Source organism: Phalacrocorax carbo, chromosome 10, assembly GCF_963921805.1.
Source record: "Phalacrocorax carbo chromosome 10, bPhaCar2.1, whole genome shotgun sequence".
Lineage (NCBI taxonomy): Eukaryota > Metazoa > Chordata > Aves > Suliformes > Phalacrocoracidae > Phalacrocorax > Phalacrocorax carbo.
In genome coordinates this window covers 22,050,097-22,071,739 of record NC_087522.1, presented here as the reverse complement: position 1 = coordinate 22,071,739, position 21,643 = coordinate 22,050,097, and the positions used below count along the sequence as shown (strand labels likewise).

At 38.3% G+C, this 21,643-nt stretch overlaps 1 protein-coding gene across 6 annotated transcripts in view; it reads left to right on the top strand.

Annotated features, from left to right (window-relative positions):
• MIDEAS (mitotic deacetylase associated SANT domain protein) overlaps positions 1-21,643 on the top strand; it is a 61,914-nt gene that overhangs the window by 5,515 nt on the left and 34,756 nt on the right. For 4 of the 6 annotated variants that reach the window (XR_010374709.1, XM_064462409.1, XM_064462410.1 and 1 more), the window contains exon 2: positions 21,305-21,410. The exons of 1 other annotated variant lie outside the window; for it this stretch is intronic. The gene's annotated coding sequence lies outside the window, so the exon portion shown is untranslated. Of the gene's footprint in view, positions 1-10,087; positions 10,287-21,304; positions 21,411-21,643 lie in introns of those variants that run through there. One more of the 6 variants, XM_064462411.1, reaches the window with a different exon arrangement.

The window sequence follows — 21,643 nt, the reverse complement described above, 5'->3', positions numbered from 1 at the left end:
CAGTTTTCTTGAGAACAAATGTTTCTTGTGATGCTAAAATACAGTTTGTGAAGTATCTATTTATTAAAAAAAAACTCAAATTTTTTTTGTGCTGTTATTTCAAGCTTGAATACCATGCTAAATTTTGGCGTCTGTCTTAATTTATTGTTTTTAATAATGTTGCTTTCGGTATTTTTAGAGCTATAGTGACCAAAACATGTATTAATTGTGACTGCAAGGATTGTTCTTGTCTCTTTTTTTTATCAAGGGCTTTTAACTGAGAAGACTTTTTGAAATACAGGTTTGGCTTTGCAGTCTGGTTGTGGTACGGTGTATGGTTGATTTCCAGCTATCAGATCAGCTGTGTCCCTTCAGCATGGCTATGCTAGAATCTGTTCTCGGATGCTACATGTTGTGGGGCAGTAGGCCTCCAGAAATGCTTGTCACCTTGTTTGCGGTGTGCATTGTAACGAAGTCTAAAGTTGAAGCTAGTTCCAGAATGATGAATAATCTCCAAATTGCCTTGTTATGATATAGTTCCTAGGGTAAAAGCGCATTTCTGTTTGAATACCAGGTAGCTTGAGGATGTTGTGTGATCTCAATCTCGACTCAATCATGTATGCTTAGGTGTAGCCTTATCTGTACTCTTATGATTCCTTGAGAACCTCCTTTAAAACTTCTGCATCTGTCTCGTGGTAATCTGTCATAAATTACATTATTGTTTAGAGTTTTATAGTAATGCAAGTCAACTATTCTTGCAGTTCCATAATATCCTTAAAAGTTCAGATTATTGATCCTTTAGACACATTGAAAAGTAAATTACAATGAAGTGCCATTCATTAAAAATGCTCTTGGGATTTTACTGGATTTTTGCCATCAAAATAACTGTCTTATTTTCAGGATTTATTTCTTCCTACATAATGTATTGTTCATTCTTTCAAGCACTTCCTGAAAAGAGAGTTTGCTGTGTTTGTGGGAAATTACTACACCTGGGAGGAGAATAATTTAGCAAAGTATTTTCCTATTTTGAATTTGGTTTTATATCATTTGAGAACAAATCCCAGCACTGCCAAATTCCTGGTGAGAGGAGAGAGAGCCACAGCTGTAAGTCATTCTGATTGCTTTAGGAGATTCCAGTGATGACAATTCAGGATGCGAAATACTCTTGTGTGTGAAACTGGCAGGGAGATCTGACTGCCTCTATAGTTTAGTTTGATTTCCCGACTTAAAAAATTCTGAGTTGAATTATCCTCTTAGAATCTTTTTTGACAAGCTCTAGATGTTGTATTCTAAATATTCCCAATATTTACCATGTCTCATACAGGACAATCATTATTATATTGAAATAAAATGATAAATTTATTTGGACTATTTTATTGGAAAGTTATTATCTTTTCAAATTTTTAGAAAATAAAAATATTTATCAAGTATATATAATGAGTAAATAATGTAGTCTTCCTACAACAGTGTTTGTAAGATGTTTTAAGGGATGTTGAGATGCTTGGGGAGAAGTAAATGAATATACCATAAGTGAAAGCTAGGAATTAAAAAGTATTCCCGTACCATTGGGCATTCTTATTAAGAGTTGAAGGTGCTCCTTGAATATTTGGAAAGCCTTTTGCACACAAAGGGTGTCATTGCAAGTAAATAATTATGTGAAATGTTGCATTTGATTATGGGTTTCCTTTTTTTAATTTAAAATCATTATCGAAATGACCTTTGCATTCTTGCATGTATTTAGAAAATCATGGTAACAATATATTTAGGACGTTTTTTTCTTTTCTACTGAAGAACTACCTTGACTCTTCTTTTTGGTTGTTTGTTTCAATGCTGCTCTTTGGCAAAAGTAAAATTTCAGTTATGGTACTGGCTGACTTATTTTGCTATTACCACTATTTCTTTCTACAGAAAATACACTATAACTTCTGCTGTAGAAAAATTTAATCTGTAATAAGTGCTCTTTTGTTACCTAAGAATATGAAAAGAAGAATGTGGAACTCCTTAAAAAAATTAATTTTAATTTTGAATTTGAGATGCAAAGAACAAACATTTGAAGTATTGAGGTATTAAAAACCTAGGAAGTTTGGTGTATGTGATGCTGTGCTTAGGTTTGATGCCCATTAATAATGGGCTGCCTTGCAAGAAGCTTTGTTGAAGTCAGTGCTGATTTTTTTTTTTCTTTAAAAAAATTAACAAGCCTATCTGAGGTTTTTCATTTGCAATATAAATCTAGTTACCTTACCTTTACAGGGGAAATTAAAATAGAGATCTTTGTTAGCAAAAGAAATAAAATGCAGATTTGAATCCTTGACTTGTAAAGTTTTTATCTATAGCTGGAAGAGCTCTTAAATAATAATTCTATTGATATAAATTGCACACTGGAAGATTCGGTTTCCTCATTCAGGTAATCTCCTGGCATTTTCAAATGAGCTAGCCTGCGTGTGCATGCATATATGCCAAGATGCAGATTTTTGTTTGTCTAAGAATGACTTAGGCATATATTTGCTTATTGACAGCCTGGTCATAAGAATCGAGGGATCTCTCCAACACAGAGGTGACAGAGCAAGGTTAGAGACCCTTCACTGGACTTCAGGTTGCACTGCTGCTTTTTAACGAGTTTATGGATTTCTCTACAAGACACCTCTGTCAGAGGTATCACTAGGCAAGTGTGAGACTGAAGGCAGTGGCCCAAATACTTGTCAACATGAACAATTGCTTGACCATGTGTATTTGGATTTTTAGTTAAAGAGACGGTGTATTTTATATTTGGAGGTAATGTTAAAATAGCTGTGTTGGCAAGATGCTGCTTCTTTTGTGCTGGCTATATATCTGGGTGACACCGAGTTGCTTTTACTATTTCTTAAGCAGAAGTATTTTGGTTTTTTTCTTCCCCAGTGGTGATAAATCTAAATCAATAATCTGTTCCAACCCTGACCAGAAGTTTCTGTTATAGTAATGTGAAGTTACTGTTGATGTTTGTGGAAGAATGAGTTTTAGATGAAAGGGCAAAACTTCCTGTTTTTTGGAAGACAGTCCCAAAACAAACGTTCTCATGCACATGCAAAATAAAAAAGTGCCAAGGTGGGAAGGTACTTAGATTTAGAGGCTTTTAATGCTTCCTTCATGAAAGGTATTGGTATTTAAACTATACTTGGAGTTGGATCTCAAATTGTAAACCCTCACTTCAGTCCGTCTACTACCATAATAGCATACTTCATGCATGACAAAAAGCAAACAGGAAAACTCAGTATTTGGACTGGTTCACACATTACTTGGCTAAAGAGGAGAGATGGCACTGATGTTTCCAGCAGCTCTTTGATGTCTAATACAGAAAGATAGCTTCTTAAGAAGTAAAAAAGTCCGGTTATCTATAGTCTCTAGTCAAAAATTTGAGCAGAAATTTACTGAGGAGGGCTTGTGAGAATAATTCAAATCTGTGTAGGATGGTTTGCTTCTCTTTCACATCATGAGCATTAATTAAAAAGGACTGCACCTACTCTCTAGTTCGTGGGCTACATGGTATAGATAAGTCTACAGTTGTACTCTTTCTTTCATATTCTGAGCCAGTATGGTTTTACTGCAGGTTTTCACCATTTTAATTGGAATAATATGTAACAAATGTACAGGCTGCATTTAGCCCTTTAGAGGTCAAAGTGATCTTTAGGTGTCCCTTTTGTCAAGAGCAAATTTGAGGGTCTGATTTGGTAGTGGAGGTTGCAGTGCTGTGACTGGGACTGTACCAGCAGTTCTTAAAGAGGTCTGTTTCAAGAATAGAGCCTAGAAATTAGGGGGAGCTTTATAACTTATTAGTTGGGTTAAAATGTTTAAGAAGTCACATCCATACTCTTACCAAGAAGTCAATGGGTTTGCTTAGCCTTTAAAAATCTTAAGTAAAATCTTGCTTTTCATGTCTTTTATTAGACTGCAGTGCATTTAGTGTTCTCTGAGTTAACTGATGTTAATATTTTGGGGCAGAAAGTATTTATTATTTTGTTCAGCCTTCTATTTATATGTAGACACCACAAGCTGCTTATACTGAAACTAAAATGGTCAGTGGCAAGGAGCATGTACCTAGAGCGTAGAGGAAGTCTTAATCTTTGCCCTGACCTGGAGACCATTAGTTCTTCCAGCCATGGAATTTCCTGCATCTAATATATGAGTCTACACTTCTATTTACGAACTGTTAGGCAACTGTGGGACAACTAAGACCAAAGTCAGACTTGAAAGAGAAGGCAGCAAAAAGCTATACAGGGAGGAAGTATTTTCTGGTGCAATGGGATGTGCAACAAAACCCTTTCCAGCTTTTTCCCTTTCTTGCAATCTCACTTCTGACCAGTAACTTGCATTGTTTGGGCCTTATCATCATTTTAAAGTGACGTGATTACCTTCAAGGAAGATGCTACAGAACCCTGCTCTGAACTAAAGAGGTAGCGTACAATGTCCAGAGAGGAAATGGAGGCTCTGCCTCACCCAGGGGAGCTGACTGATGGGGTCTCCCTTAGGGGAAGGAAGGTGTGATTGTGAATCTGAAATCACATCTCTATGGATGGGTGTTTTGTCAGCAGGCTTTGTATAGCAGGTCACACCCTCTCACACCTACTGTGTTTGAGAAGGAGATGGTTTTGTTGTTCAGAAAATAGTTGCTGGCATCCTCTTTAAAAATGAGCACCTGTGCTGTGAACGTCCAGCAGGTAGAGGCTCTTAAGCCTTAGGTGGAATAGTGACTTTTTTCATTCAGATGCACATGTGTGCTTGCCTATATGATGCATCCTCTATGGGCCCTTTTGACTGGCTTTTTCCTGGACAACCTGATTAAAAGGCTGACTTTTGGTTCTGTGCGAAATGCTTATTCCCTTCAAGTTCTAGCAATGTGAGATGTGGAACTGAGGCTTCTGGATTGCACTCTTAAAACAAGGCACCAATTTCTCAATGCGCTCCACACAGTAGCGTTTCCCAAGCCAGGTTACTTGCTCAGCTTTAAATCAGGTTGTCAGTGAACAGAATTACCATGTTTGTGGTTCTGTGCACTTAAGTGATTTCAGCCTGGCTCTTATGCAGTTATTAAATAATTTTCTGTTTCTCACTTTGGTAACTTAGGCAGTGCTGTTGAAAAGGTCAAAGATGGAAGAAACCAAAGTGGTAGATCAACTTTCTTCCTTGGAACATGGTTCCAGGGCATTTTTCCCAGGTGGTTATACATCTGTCAGCTGCCGTACTGTGGTTTTCTTATTGTGAAGATAAACAGAACTACTCAATTTTGCTGTTAGCTAAAAATTATTTTAAGGTGACAGTTCTGAATTACTTGATTTATGAGAGAAAAGTACAGTTTGGAGGTGGAAGAGTATTTTGTGTTTAGTGACACTTATAACTGAGTTATTCTAAGTGACAGAACTTGCTTGGGAAAGTGCTCTAGATTAAGTGTAGGATGCCTGTCTGTTTACAGCTAACCATCCGAGCCGTACAGTTTGGATGCATGGGGGGAATGTGAAAGTCTATTGACATCTTCAGTTACTCAACTAGTTTATTTTTGGGAGCTCATGAATTGGCAGGACATAGTGACCCTGTCTGAAGGGGAAAAGTGTAATGACTTTGAATTGGCAGGAAACTTAGTGAATATTTTGTCAAGTTACTTGCTACTATTTCTCTGTGGCAACTGTAATGGAGATTTTAACCCTTTGCTTTCTCATTGATAATTTTTGCTTAGTGTTGATATATTTTAATGAAAATCCAGTACTACTCTGTCAACATAATTGCTTAATGCATCATTGAACAGATTTGAAGAGCGTGAGGTTTTCTAGTTTGAAAAAGGGGATAAAAATGGTTTGGTGGTAGATCGCTTGTTTGTAAACCTCTGTAATGTTACACCCTTCATTGGGAAGAGCTATAGCTTGGATTCAGAATTGGTCTTGGGCACAAAATGCTACAACGTGGAAAAGACAGAGCTGTGTTGCGCACAGGTAACACTGGATGGTGAACAAGTAAGGAGCTGAGAGAAGTTGTATTCATGTACAGAACCACAGCTGTATTTTGTATGAAACTGATAGTGCAAAAGCATTATGTGGCTAGACAGACCCACCAAACAGGATCAAAACCTGACAGTAACAATTGTGAAGTCTGATGCAAACTTTGCCCTCCCTATTATAAGTTTTCTGCATGTGACTGATTTGCACAAAACTATTCCTGTTTAGCATAGTGCTTAAGAAAGTAAGGACAAGAAAGTTGTTTTTTTTGTAATGTGTTCCTCGTAGCTACTACAACAGGCCTGGTTTGGAGAGCTGATACAAGGTTGCATGGAGTAACTAGGGAGTTTATTCTGGAAGAAAGTTGTCTTTCTTTTGGCTTTCAATATTCTGTATGCTATACCATCAGAAATTCTCAACTATGTTGTCTGTTTAGTTGAAAACTACTTCATTGCTGGAAATACATTATATTTAATCATTTTACTTGGTGTTACTTGCAGTTGTATTCATTAATCTTCATTCCATATGCCTTTATTCATTCACACAATTCACTTGTAGTCTCACACTAGCATTGCAGGTTTTCTTACAAATGCTAAATTTTGAGAATAGATGACCGACTTTACCAATGACTTTGAAGGGAAAGAATTTGATTTTTTTGTTATACAGAATTTTTAAAATGCCAACAGATGAATGTTGGAATTTTAAAAATGCCAACAGATGAAGAAATACAGCAAAGGTTAATACTTGGCATGCTGACTGGACCATGGAGACCATTTTGCTTTATAGGTGGCTTATCTCCCATCCCCCTCTTTTTTTTTAAATGGAAGTAATTTTCTTTTTTTTAATAAGGAAGATCTGGAAAACTCATCTGTGTCTGGAACAATGTTAACTGTCAGCTTATCTGTTCAGCAACAGTCCCTTACTATTATTAAATACAATTGCTGGAAAAATTTGTCTTGGGTCTCACATCTTAATTGAAGGCAGGGATATTAATTTATTTTTGAAGCTTTTTTCCTGAAGTGTATATTAGATACTAGTTTCAAACAGCATGATTTCTTTTTTATTTTCAGTACCCTCAGTGTTAATTTTAACTTCATTTTAATAAATCTATAACTTACTCATTTGTCTAGCATTTCAGATTAGCTGTTCCCAGTTTTAAGAATAAAAGCTTCCTCCATCACAGTAACTTAAAAATATTTCCAGCTGAAAAATCTTTTTTTCCCTTTTGTAGATCACTTTAAATACAGGTTTAATGATTGCAAACACCTTGCTGGTTAAACATGAAAAATTATGTAGTTGTGCTTTCATGTTGCTTAATAGTTTGTTGATAACTGAGAAGGTTCTCAAACCAATTGAGATTTTGGAGGTGAGAAAACTCCGAAGTCCTTGATGCATCTTTTATAAGAACTTCTTGAAATCAAAATAACGGTTTTTATTTTAAAACTTAAAAAAGGGAGTGTTTTTACAATTCCTTGATGGCTGCAAAGACAATATGCTGGAGCTCTCATAATTTAATCAGATTGTTTGTGCAGCACTTGTTTGCTTGAGGGGATAAAGCATAATTTTAAGAAAAAAATTATTTAAGTAAACTGCTCATAAAGATTTTCTTAATTTAAATTGGTTTTTACCTATGTAGTCATGTAAATGTATGCATGTATACATACAGTAGAGCTAGAACATATAGCCAATATAGAATACAGCTGGTTAATGATCATGGGTGTTGCTTATTGTTGTGACTTCAAACAAAATGTGCTTTGCAAAGAGTATTCATTTCCTCTCCTTGCCAAACAAAACATCCAAATATAAATTGGATGCTACTATAAGGGAGAACACCACCTTTGACCAGGCTGCAAATATATTGTGGCCTTAATTTCATTGAAAGCATTGCATCTCTTGGAAGTTGAGAATGAAAGCAATTGAGAGGTACTTTGTTTTAGGGTTTTTCTTGAGGGTTGTGGGTAGCAGTGTATGGTTTTTTTAATATTCAAACAAAAATCTTCCCTGTTAGCAAAGTCTGAACACTGATGTAGCTAGGCTCTTTTTAATCTAATTTATCATTTTGGGGAGCTTGCTTTCCTTCTAATGCAGAAGTTGAAAAAGAAGCTGTGAATATTCATTGCTTGTGGAAATGCAGAACAAGCAGTATAAACAGCAGAAAGGGCTGTATATTAAAAAAAACCCCAAAACACAAAAACAACAAACCCACCAAAAAAACCCACCACCACCAAAAACAAACACAAAAAACCCCACAAACTGAAGAATCCTTATCCAAGACCTAAATGAAATGAATGTGTTCCCGGATGCCTTTATGTATGCTGCTGGACAGGGTGCAGGACTCCATGCTTGTGCTGCAAATGTTGATTGCCTCCCCTGTCTTTGCAGGGGTGTTTAGTGCCTGGTAGGGCCCTAAATTAATGGAGGAGGGGCCTGGGTGTTACAGCAGCCAAAGCCACAGGTCATGGCATACCAGACTGCCTGCAAAGGCAGGGGGAGCTGCCAGGTGCCTGGTTTTGAGGGCAGCCCATGGTTCCTGACTTTTGAGACGGATGAGCTCAGCTGCAGGGTGGCCACAAACCCTTTGAGAGATACTGTTTCTTCAGGCTATGGCTTGGGTTCTTGCTCAGCAGCTGATGCATTTCATTGGGAAATGCAACATCAGAAAAGCATGCTTTTAGACTCTGAGTGGATTTGGAGCAGCTGTACTATGGCTAAATAAATATAACCCTCTGTAAGAGGAAATAACTTTTCTACCAGATATATGCACAGATGGATTGTCATCATACTGAGGCCAGTGTTTGCCTCAACAAGAGAAAAAACCACCTTTAGTAGAGAGCTATAAATGGAAACTTATGCTTACACTAGCTTCTTGCAGCAGCCATTGGAGAACACTACTTGTGCTTAGTAGGAATGCAATAGGCCTCTTAGGGAGTTTGAAAAACTAAAGGACCTAGGGAGATACAGGCTGTGATCTACAACAGCAAAATACATTAAAACTTATTAGTTCCCAAATGCCTACAAAAGTGTCTGGGAGCACTTCTTTTACAGCAGTGTGAGTGGACGTGGATAACAGTGGGGTATGTGCCAGAGGTACTAATGTACTGGATGTCAGTATGCTCAAACAGAGCAGGGAAGGGTAGCCTTCACCTGCCAGGGGGAAACCCAGTGTCTTGCCAGCTCCAAAATACAGATTCCATTTTGGATAGAAAAATAAGATTCCTTTTTTTTAAGAATGCAAATTGGGAAGATATTTAGTAATTATGGATACAATTCCTAAAATATTTGATAATAAGTAGAGCAAAGTGCAGAGCTAAAATTATATGCAGACAGCACTTATGAGATCTGCTCCTTCTTCAGGAAGGAATAATGCTGAAGTAGTGGATCTGGTATAAGATCATTCCAGGATTTCTTTTTTCTTTAATGAATGAGAGAGTTCTTGAATGAATACTGTAATGAAGTATTGTTCATCACTTGAAATACTAAAATACTTTAATGAAGAGGGATTTTTTGCTTCAAACTGGAAGCAAACTTTTAGATTAAAACACCCTTCTGTGTTTTAAAATAAATGGATTATATCTCCAGGCAGAAAGGGTACCAGTGTCCAGAGGAGGCCTTAGGGTCATGTGATTGCATGCCTTAAAGACTAACAAGTGACTTTAAGTTAGTGCATACTCTTATTGATTGTCTGTATTTAAAAAAACAAAACCCGGAGGTTGTAAAGCTTTAGTGTGGGAGGGAAGAGGTGGTCCGTGATTGCTTTTAAACGCTGAGGTTTTCAAGAATGCTTGGGAAGGACATTGTGCTGCTTTTGCGGTGCACGTTTGCTGAGGTCTGTGTGGCAGAGACTGCAGCAGATCTCTGGTGAGAGCTTGCTGTGCACCGCAGCCTAGTTTTCCACAACCCTCAGCAAATTGGTCAGCACTCATTATTCTTTCCACATGTCCATTTTGTGCATGAAACTACTTTAGGGAATTGAAGCCAAAATCCAGGAGATGGAAGGTTAATTATTTCCTTTGCCTTTTTGCACGTGTGTGCAATTTGCTTGGGGGAGAGTGTTAACCATTTACAAGTATAGATCTCCCCTCATTCCTCCCCAGAATGATTGTAGAAATTATTTCTAGGCTGGTTTAGCGAAACGGCTAAGTCACTCTCAGTAGTAGAGAGTATTGAAGTACACAGATAAGCAAGGAACACGTGGTGGGTATTGTTACTGAAGAGTTAGTTCTCCACAATGAAGAGGAACAGAATGCATCTATATTCGGCTGAGGAAACTTTTACTGTTGCAGCTAGGCAAGCAAAGTACCTTTATTGCTGTGGACTTAATTTTAAACTGTTTATTCAAAGACCACTGTAAGTATCACTTTACTTACTTAAGGTATAAAAAGCTTGAAAAGTTGGAGTGTGGTAAGCAAGTTCCTTTTTTTAATATTAGAGTTGCAGATCTGCTTATTTTAGAATTTGTCTAGAGAGCTAGTGAAGTGATACTAGGAGTTGAGCAACTGGCAGGTGGGTTTTTTCCAGCTGCTGCCATTAAAAGCCTGAACCTTTAAATCCAATGTGTACTGAATGTTAGGGTGGTATGTGCATTAATTTTCTCAACTGATTTTTTTATAATTCACGATCTTTCAAACTAACAGTTTCTCCAATGATATTGAGAAACTTGGCACTCAATATTCTTTTCATATTAAAAAGAGTGGTGATTCCTCTTCACCATGCAAACATCTGTGCATAAAATTAAAAGAAATATATTAACAAGTGAAATATTTGGGGAAACCTTTTATTTCTTCAAGGAAGGAAGCTGAGAAGTGTAACTGAAATGGTAAACAGCTGCTTTTTGTTGGTTTTAGCTTTTTAATGTCCAAATCTGTCCTATTACTTTCCGATAAGGTAGAAGTAAAAAAATTATATTAAAGGAATTACTAATTGTGAGAAGTTACCTAAAAAACAAGAGACACACTAAGAAGTTATTACAGTTGTGTAATTGGATGGGTGTTTCATGTCTTTTGAAACAGTTAGTCCTGCCATGATTTAATTGTGGAACTAAGTATATTTAACTGGAAGGAATTGTGTTCTAGAAAATGGACAAAATGTACTGGGAATGTAGGTGCAAGAGGAGGTGCATCTGCAGGGACCGATACACTTCTGGTTTCAGAAGGAAGGTATTCTTCCTGCTAGTTTTTTCGTCATCGCACCTTTCTCGCATGTTAGCTTCCTACATGTTGCAACATGAATGGAAACCAACCGTCATACTTGACCTCAGTCTAAAATAGAAAGTGGTAAATTCTTCAGCTCTGGGCCTCTGAAACTGCTACTTGGGGCAATCTTTGACTCTGAGCAGATGCTACTGTGAAGCTTTATGCCAACACCAGGGTCATACAGGTTGCAGAAGGTGGGCTGAAGATACCTGAAGAACATGGAAGCCTGGCTTAAGCAAAGCCTTAAGTTTAGAAATAGCTACAATAATACAAACTTAGCCTGCTACATGCAGGAACTACGTACAGGTAGAAGCCATTCTATTACCTGAACTTTTTTTACTGATGGTCTTATGTGCAGATAGTGATAGTGTGAATTTTCTTCTGCTTTTTTGTTCAGTTTCATGTTTCTGACAGTACTTTTGTGTCTCTTGAGTTGGCAGATTTTGTCTGCAAGGGGGCATTTTGTGCTGAGTTGTCAAGATTTTTTTAGTAAGGAAGAGAGAGAGCAAAGCCACAAATGTAAGTGATGGGAGATTTAGGAACAGAATTGTCTTAACTTAATCTACTGTAATAGGTGAATTTAATCAGTTATGTGCAAATTAGTACTTGTTTGTTCTTTTTAAGCAATACTGTGACGTAGCATTCTTCATGCATAACTCTCAAAGCTTTTTTTTTTTGTAAGCAGCTGCTAGAAATACATAGCTTTTTATGGAAAGGGGGAATCCAAGACTTGCAATTTCATCTCTAGTGTTTGCATTTAAAAAACTCTGCCCCCTATTTTATTTTTTCAATGACATTTTGTTATATTTCACAACCAAATGTGTGCTGGTTCTGCCCTCCCTCTTCCCCCTTAAATGACAGAAATCCAAGGTTAGTGGCTGGAGAGCAAAACCAGGGCTCAGGACCATAGTGTGTCTGCCTCCCCACCCAGTCCGCTGGGGCCTTGGACGGGCCAGTGGTGGCAGCAGCAGAGCCTCTTCCGCAGTCTGCTGAAAGAGTCCTTGTTCCTACAGACCAACTGCTGCGATCTCTGCCACATTCTTGCTAAAAATCAGTATGAATTTTGCTCTTAACTTGGCTGGAGACAGGGTTAAACAGAAGATTCAGAGCGTTCAAGAGGTGGAAGCTTGTCCCTGCACGGGTGGGCTCTGAACACGTGTAACTCCCATGCATCCGTTTCTTGTGGGTCTGAAAGCTGTTTCTTATTTGTGGTGCCTCAGATGTTGCAGTTGTGGGAAAAGAACAAAAATTCTTTTCCCTTGGAGTGGTTGTTGGGAAGGAGGTTGCAAAGATGGGAGGAATACATGTCATGGTAATTGTGAAAAGCACTGTCTTACAGGATTTAAGGACTCCCCTTCCTTTTTCTTATTCTCTGATTCCAAAGTGTGCTATTATGTTCGTGGTGATCATAAGTGATGTGAACAGATGAAAATCTGTATCAAAGCTAATCTACTTATAGCTACAAATTACTATGTTCCTTCCCTTATTTCTTCATTTGAATTTGTAATTGCATGCAGGGAAGGGATTTGATGAGGTTATTCAGCATTGTTACCTCATCCCTAGACAAAATTAATAACATCGTGTTTACGCCTGGATAGGTCTGCCTAGCATTCCTGAATTGCTCTGTGTGTCCCCTGGACACTACTACAGCCGAGGCTGGTTAGTGTATCACTAGGCATATATGCCTTATAGGTGGCAACTCTAATAAAAGCTAGAAAAATATTTTTAGATCCGTAATATGCCTGCATTGAATGCTATATGCTTATCTTGAGTTTATTATCATGCGTGGCAAGCTGAAACAGGAAGAAATGTTTCAGGGAGGTTTCATTTGCACTTTAGGCATCCTTAGGATGGGATTTCAAACTGAGTAAGAGACAAAAGATGATTGAAAGGATAGGGCACTAGCTTGACACTGAGTTGGATTCACTGCTCTTCAAGGAAGTCACTTTGTAGGTGCTCTCTCTGACTTAGTCCCCTTCAATAAAAAGGGAATAATAGTAGTTCCCTCCCGTAAAGAGGCGTTGCCAGAATAACTGCATTAATGAGTATATAGTGCTGTTATACTATGATTATGAGGCCACGCAACTGTGTGAAACAGAAATTGCTGTAATGCAGTTTCTGTACTACAGTGCAAGAAATGAAGCCATAGACAATAACAGGAGTACACTTGGCTAGCGTCATAATTTTCTTAAAAAAAAAAAAAAAACAAAACAACAAAAGAAACCAAAACCAACAAAAAACCACCACCATCCCCCCTGGTATAGTTCATGCAAGTGAAAGAGTCCTTCCCTTTAGCCTGCAGTTCCAGGCAGAGCTAGTGAACCATTCAAAGGCATCGTAGAACGCTGTATCTGCAGTGTATTGGTTAGAGATTTCTAGTATGACACTGCCATATACATATTAATGTTAGAACTCTTTTACAGATATGGGTAGGTGAACTTCTGTGTGCTTTAGAAGACATTGTGATTTTTATATCAAAATAGCCTTAACATTTGCATCAGGGCAAGACGAGTTGTATGGGGTATTTTAAGAAGTAGTGTTCTCTACTAGTTTCTGAATTTTAGTGCATCTGTTTAAAATTAAGATCCTTTACCTGACATCTTGCAGATACAGACTGTATCTACACAGTATGAAGGAGTGGACAGTGGACAAAACTGAGTTCAAGGAATTCCAGAAGAATAATCTTTTGTTGGCTACCTGTTCGCTCTTTAGTGCAAAACAGGCTGCTTTGTCTCTCTTCGTTTACCTGTTAAAAATAGAATGTTGCACATAGCAGGTGTTGTGAGGTTGGATGAGTTGGTGTTGTTATGTTGCATTAAAGTGTTACATAAAAGTTTATTATGATAGCACCAAGTTTGTTGTGGACAGGTTCCTTCAACTGCTTCCCCCAGGTGACATTTATCTTCAGTGTAGCAACTAGTAGAATGTTTTTCTGCCTCAGTTGATTCGTAGATCTCTCCCAAATAGGGGACAACTGTGTAATGATTGGCAGCCTGCTGATGGGAGACTGGATGTTTGTTCTTCTTGTTTGGAGATTTTTTGAAAATAGTATAGTCATCAGAAGCTGTGGAACATATGTTGAGCTAGTAAACTACTTGAGATAAGGGTGCACTATCTAACTGGTGTGGAAAAATCCTTTAGAATCCACCAGATGCATTATGGATTGTAATCAATACACCAAAGGGATGATTAGTTCATTAGACTTCCATTCTGAGAGTGAAAACTACATTATGTAAAGGATTTTATTTTTTTTAATGCTTAGCAATTTCTTTTGGAGATGGTCAAGTGGTTAGCACTGATCCTCTTATCAGCTTTTCTAGTAAGGTGCTTTGTGAAAAAACAGGTCAGATATAATTGGGAAGTCACAAATGGGAAGGACTTACTGTTCCTGTTAATAGCAATTATGTAGTTTGTATCTTTAGCAAATACAGCTGTTCAAAGTGTAATGTGGTATTATTGGCCCAAAATGTTATGACTTCAATTAGAATGCATTTATGTTGTTTTGGGACTCACAGAGCAAAGTATGTCAGTGCAGGAGGAAACGTAAAAGCATGTGTACTTTGATCTGCTGTACTCTCACAAAATTCCACATGCAGGTGGGTTAATGCCTGAACTTTAGATTTTCCTGTGGTATTGAACTTGATCATTGCGACCTTAATTTTGTGTTTTTCTGAGTCTTTTGCTCAATTTAAAATGGGTTTGTAAGGTTTCTTAATAGCGGGCACTCTTCCTCATGCTGTTATCGAATGACATTTTTCCTTTCTAGTTATAAAGTGCAGTGTGGGTGGTTTGTTTGGTTTCAGGTAGGCTTGTCAAGCTGAATCTTCAGGAAGCTTCTGACTTTGCTCTGAGTAAGTACAAGGCTGGTGTCACTATGCCCAATTGTGGAAGTGCTTTATAATATTAGTAAGGATACAAATAAACCAGAAATGGAAGAGGCTTGCTTTGTATTCAATCCAGTATCGGTGCCAACCATCTGCTCTTTCTTTCCTACACTGAAATCTGTGTGGATAAAAGGAGATTGGCCAGGTGTCTGCCAGGTAACTGGCAGGGAGCTCTGAATCTGGGGACCTGGAGAGTGCTCTGATTCTTTAAATAAAGATTAAGAAATCTGAGTGCTCTCTGGGCCCCTGGATTCTTTAAACCTTGCTGGTTTCCACCATGTGATGATCGTGCTTGCCCATATCTCTCAGCGTTCCTACCCCCAGTATTAACTAGCGTGCATTTGCTTAGCTGTGTCGTCGTAATGCCTGACAGCCCCAGTCACGGCCAAGAGCTTACTCTACCTTGTAACGGACCAGCACAGTAAGACGATCCTTTCATATTCAACAGTGATCACAAGACTTCTTAAAAGACATAATTTTAGAAATTTGAACTAAAGTCCTGTCAGTGTTGTTAAGGACTGACTACTTGAGTGGTTTTATAATAGATTAGTTCAGTCAACACAGGCCACTGACTGGCTGCAAGTGTGTGGATGTGGGCAAACCAAGATCAGCACTGCTTCAGCTTATGTAACTGCTGAAAAACAAAAAGATATTTCTGGGTCTAGTGAGGCAGAGAGAGGCATATGACGAAAGAACAACTGTGTTATTTGTGTGAACTTTTTTCTTCATTTTTTAGTCCCCTCCTTCTTCTTTGGTTATTGCTACCCTGTTGCATCAAGTCTGAAATTAGACTTTTCAGCTCTTTGTAGAAGAATCCTATCTAGCCTATTAGTGGGTACCATTAAAGATAATACAACTTTTATGACCTCAGAATACTTAATGAATATCAGTGTATTGGGTTTCAAGTATTATTCCCATTTTATGAACTGATCTGAAGTGGCTGGCTTAAGATGTGTGTCTGTAGCAGAGATGGAAATTCATCCTAGATACTCTGAGGTTCTGCCTGTGCTTTTAGTCCCAGCTGTTCTCCAGCCAGGCTTTGGTAAGTGGTGATGCCTTCCTGGTGGCATCAGGAGCGTCTCTGCTGAGAGCTGTGGTCTAGGTATTGAGGGTGTTTGTCTTTTATGAAGAAACTTCTGGAAATGGAGATCTCATCTTTATGAACTTCCCCTTTCTCTTCCCTTATTTGTATGCTGTAACCTCTTGCAAAGCCTTGAAGGAATCTGTGAAGTGCTCAGGCTGTGGTATTCCATAGGCTGGACACCTATCTACATCTGTTTTTGTGATGGAGTGCTGGAGAGGTCAAGATGGAACCAACTGAACCTGCAGCAATCTTTCCTGTTGCAGCTCAGTGCATTCAGATGTGTTTTCTTGTCAGAGCTAAACTGCAGAGAGATTTTGTCTGTCTCTAGGATGTATCCATGCAATTCTGCAGCTGGTGTATTTGTGGCAGGAGAGGCATTCGGAGCAAAGGACACATTGTGGTTATGTCAGCTATGTGAATGTGAGGGCAGGGAGAAGCTTTTGGCCTGCTCTTTGCCATTCTGACTTTAGAGCCTGCTGTGATTCCTGCATGTTGGAGTATTGGTCTCCCTGTTGCTAGCAACTGCCTTCCCTGACAGCTCCAAACAAAAAAGCTTAAAATAGCTATCTAAGTGTTTACAATTAGAAGGACTGTTAACCCATTTCCAATGGGAAAGAATAGTATGTTTGTGTAACTTTACAAAGCCTGAAAGCAGCATTTCATACTCCTTAATTCCTGTGCTCTTTCTGTGCTCTAAAGCTGCCCAAGCCTCTTCAGATCATAGTATTTGTCATGATGACAGGTCATAATAACTAATATTCCAAACTTCAGTGCAGTTAACTAATTTAAGTAATGTACTGTATACCTATTTTGTTCAAAGGGTAAGCCTGTGCTGGGTTGGAAAGCTGTTTGTGAAGATGGGCTTTCCTGCATATTTGTTTACGGAAGTCCAGTTTATGTGGCTCTCTTTCTCATAGTTCTAAGACCTGTGTGTTCTCGCTGTGCAGGCTGAAAGATGAGTCTGGTGCAAGTCATGAATCTCTTGTTTTCATGAGGTGAGGTTTGGGCAAAATTTCAATTATTTCAGAAATACTACTCAAAAGTTTTTCTTGAGGATAAATGAAATTGAGGATCTAACTTGTATTTGCTGTAGTATCTTTTCGATGTCTGGTAGAAAGAACATTGTTGGTCCCTTTAAAAATAATAATCTGCTAAATTCTAAAATTCCAGTTGGTCTTTGTAATAGTTTTTCTTTCTCATCCATGCTGATTTTGTTCTGGTGGAGCTGTTTGTGTAATCCAGGTTTTGCCTGGTTTGTTTAATGTAAGGACAAGACTAATCGGCACTGAATGGGTATTTTCTTTAACTTTTTGTGTTTTTCTCATCCTTTTAAAACAAATTATGTGGAAAATCCCAGGCACATTTTGAAAAGTATTGTATTGAGTTTACAGCTTGAGTTGAGGAAGGCAACCCAAAACATAGTTACTTTTTGTGTTCCTTGAAAGTACACACCTCCCCTCTCATGGGACTGTTATGTGAAATCTTCGTTTTGAGGCACTTTTGTGGTGCTTCAGACAATGTAATTTAAAAACCAAAAATCCTTCTTCGTAATATTCTGCGTACTAGAACATATCTGTGTGTTTAGACGGAATGTAGAAAATTGCAGTGATAAATAAAACTACATCCATAGATGTAAATAGGTCAAAATATAATCAGAATGCATGCTTAGGTGAATTTTAAGACCAATCGAACAGACAAGAAAGCTGCCCAATTAAATAATGTCTGTAAGAACACATTTTCTCTGCCTCTCCTTTATTACATCCTTTACTATAGCAGGCCAAAATATTTTACTGAAGATAGATTTGTATTTCTCCTTGGTTTGATTAGTTCGTGAGGTGTAGTTAATATTTTCTTCTTGGGTATGTATAGTTTTCCCAAACAGCATGGTAATTTTTTTGTGTGTTATTTTGCTTGCTGTAGGTAATTAACTTATGATGCTCAATGTCAGGAATGGTCTAGATTGGAGCAGTAGCTTGTCACATCTGGTGGTGCAATACAGGTTACCTGATTGTCCTTCGGCATGACCACTGTCTCCCCTGCTTCACATCACAGAGCTAATGGATTTCACTTTTGGATCTCTGGTTAGTACAGTGGTTTAATATGGCTTTGTCCATTTCCAGCCTCTGAAAATGGGAAAGTGAAAGTGGTAGCAAGGTAATTTTGACTGTGCTGTCCTCAAGGCAGAGGTGCCCTTGAAGTGGGTCATAGCTTCAGTCTTTCTCTGCAGTAGAAATGGGCCAATGACATGAAAATTTGGGTAGGCCATAAACATGTTCGATGTGTACTACTTATTTAGGTATGTGTTTGCTAGCCCTAGGCAGGCACCTTCAGGCAACAGTGGAAGTTGTCAAGCTTCCTGGGTGCTGTGTTTTCCTTTTTGTTCATCTGTGAAGCAGCTTTCCTTTGATCTCTGCCCCTGTTATGGGCATACTATAGAGAGTTCCTTTTTTGCTGTGCTATGTTACACAAACAAGTAAGCCTTCCCCATTTTGTAGGCTTTATTGATTCGAGGACTTTCATCTGATACAGTTCTCTAACTTAGTTTCTTACTTGGAGGTGTTGGGAGGAATGATCGTTACCTTTTTAGTGGGCTTCCTTTAAACTGGAGACTGTTCAGTTCGTTGGTTTTGCTTGTTCTCTTTGGACTTCAGTTGCTGCTCTTCTGTGGTGCTAGACCTCTGGAAAATATGCCTTTCACTGTAGAGACGGGCTTTCGAAGTATCTGTGGAAAATGCCCTACAGTTTGGGATAAGGCAACAGGGACACAAAACCATTATCTGCCATTTAAGTTTTTGGCTTTCTAGGACAATGTTGTGTTTCTCAGTTGCTTTGAGCTTTCCCCTGCCTTTCTTCAGAAGACAGATTGCTGTGCTTTGCTGTACAGAATTTACAAACATGATTTATTTTGTTTTTTTTTTTCTTGTTCTCTCCTGGGGCCATATGTAGGAAAGCTGTGCTGTTATCCTTCCTGTTCAAGGTGTCTGAAGGTGGTGAGTGGGAGGTTGCAAACAATCTGCAGGAATTTTAATGTAGCTAACTGTCTGGAAGAGTATGTGAAAAAGTGAGTGTGCGGGAGAGGCTTTTGAGGGAGAGATTGAACCTGTTTTTACATACAGCACAGTTTATCCATATTCTATGCTTTCCCTGCAATAAGCTTTGCAAATCTTCTGCTGAACACAAAAACTGTCCTGGTTTCGTTGCTTTCTTGGTTCTTACTCAAGGCTGTTGTGATAGGTGGTAATAGTTTCATAGCGGCAAGTTTCTGTTAGCTGGAACAAGGTTCTCTGTGATGCCCTGTAAGTGTACAGTAATTTAAAAAAAAAAACAAAACCAAACACCAAAACCTACCCTCTTGAACTACCCCAGTCCTGCTATTGCACTGGAGGAATTAAATTTTTTTTGCCCTTTCTGCACATATGCAAATAGTTCAGCTGATTTTTGTCTTTTGCATGTAGATCTAAACCCATGTTTTCTTGCATGATTGGAGGGGAACTGGTAGCTAGTTTCCTATATTCTGTTCTTGATTTTTGACCTAGTTTGTGGTGTGATCTTAGAACTGAGTTAGTTCCTCTGTTTTTGTTCCTCATTGGTAACATGTGTGTCATGATTCTTTACCTGTTTCATAAATGTGCTATTTGACCATAATAATGAGCAAAATAGAGAAGGAAGGCTCAGTTGCTCTGTCTCAGAAGGACACTGGCTAGTTTGCTGTGTTTGACTTAAATGTAAAAATTGTTCTTGGAATCTGTTCTTCATCAAAAACGAATGAGCTTCTTACAGGGGAGATAAGTAATTAGAGTTGTTGGCAGCAGGAGGGTTTAGTGAGAAATTATTCTCATCACTCTGACAGATTTCCTGTGACGGACTGTGGCAGCATTGTTGCAGTTAAGGCTGGGAATGTACATTAGCTAGAACCCAGGAACCCTTATTGTTCACATGAAAAAAACTGAAATAGAAGTATTGAAAAGCTAAGATTAAAGTGCTGAAATAGAAGATGGTATGTGACCACTTGTTATTATATTCTGCATCCTTAATTTTGCCAGGCTTTGAGGAGAAGTCAGTCTTTCCTGAGTCATTTCTGCAGCATTATGTCAGAGAGAATTATGTGCAAATGATCTCAAAGGAGATTAGGGATGTGCAAAATGAAAACTTGCTTATCATGCCAAATATAGGTGGTATAGTAAATGAACTAAGCAAAGCATAGGACAGCACAGCCCTCAACAGCTGGGCTGAAGAGCAGAGTTTAAGGTTACTACAGTCTGTGAGGTCATGAACTTGACGTGTGAAATTGTACAAATATGCACATACTTAGTGAAGAGAGTATTTAAAGAAATGGAATAATACGTGGGTGGTTATTAAATATACAGGCAAAAAGTTTTAAAGGGAGATCAAGGTATTTTATGGTTGCAATGGAGTGTTTTTTATTCATCCTCTAAATTAAATAAACTTTTAACTTTAATTTTAAAAAGTGTTTAAAAGGTTTCATAGCAAACTCTCTAGGCTAATGGTAAACTGGGACAAGATGGTTGCAACGGATAGGATGTCTAAATTCTGCAGAACTATGTTGGGTTGAGTAAAAGCTGCAGATGGATGCTCAGGGCTGCTACCAGCCTAGTGAGTGGTTCTGAGTGCCTGTGCCCTGCACTTCTCAGATACCTCTGCTTTGAGAAGACTTTATTAATTTGAGAACAGCATCCTAGATGCAGGCAGAGACTCCTCCTTAGTCCTGTCATATACTTAGGCAAAATGTCCTGAAGGACTTATACTTAGATCTTGCCCACGGGGTGTTTTGTATGTGTTTATGATTTTCTTTAATGCTCTAGTGCACATATACTGGAAAAGTTTTATCTAAAAATGCTAACCCAGCTTCTCTCAGTAAGGTGCCGTAGGTTACTTTGCTTATGTTTATTACATTTGAGAAAATACTGCATAAGTGTCCATTGGGTATGTATCTAACTTGATGTTCTTTCTAGGTCTAGAAGAGAAAAGCTTTGCAACATGAAAAAATTTCTTAGAAATCTGAAATTGTTTACAGTATTGACTATGAATTGTATGCCACCACCTTTATTTGAAGAAAGGTTGAGAGATGTTCTTGCATGCCAGATGTTCCTGGAAGTGAAAATAACTAATGATGTTGCATGCCAAATCTTAAGAGTTATTAAAACAAAATATACTGATGCTAGGTTCTGCTTTTTCTCTGTGCAGTGTAAAAGCAATGCAAAGTATCGTAACGCTTCAGTATATTTGGAGGCAAGACACAGTATCTTCTGGGAATTACGGTATCAGAACTGGTTTTGTGCTTTATTCAAAGGTAAGAAATGGTCAGGGGTGTACTGCTGCAAAGCACGCTTAAGCCTGGAAATGTGTTGCCATTTTACTGCGCTACTGCAGGCTGGCTCTTGTGCTGAAATTAAAGTAAAACAAAAAAACCCACAAGATGGTAATTGGCTAGGATGATGATGATGTGAGCTCATCCTTCAGCCTCAGGGAGGGAAGCCTGCTTAGTCATAGAGCCAGCAGGGCTCAACCGATGGAACTGCCAAG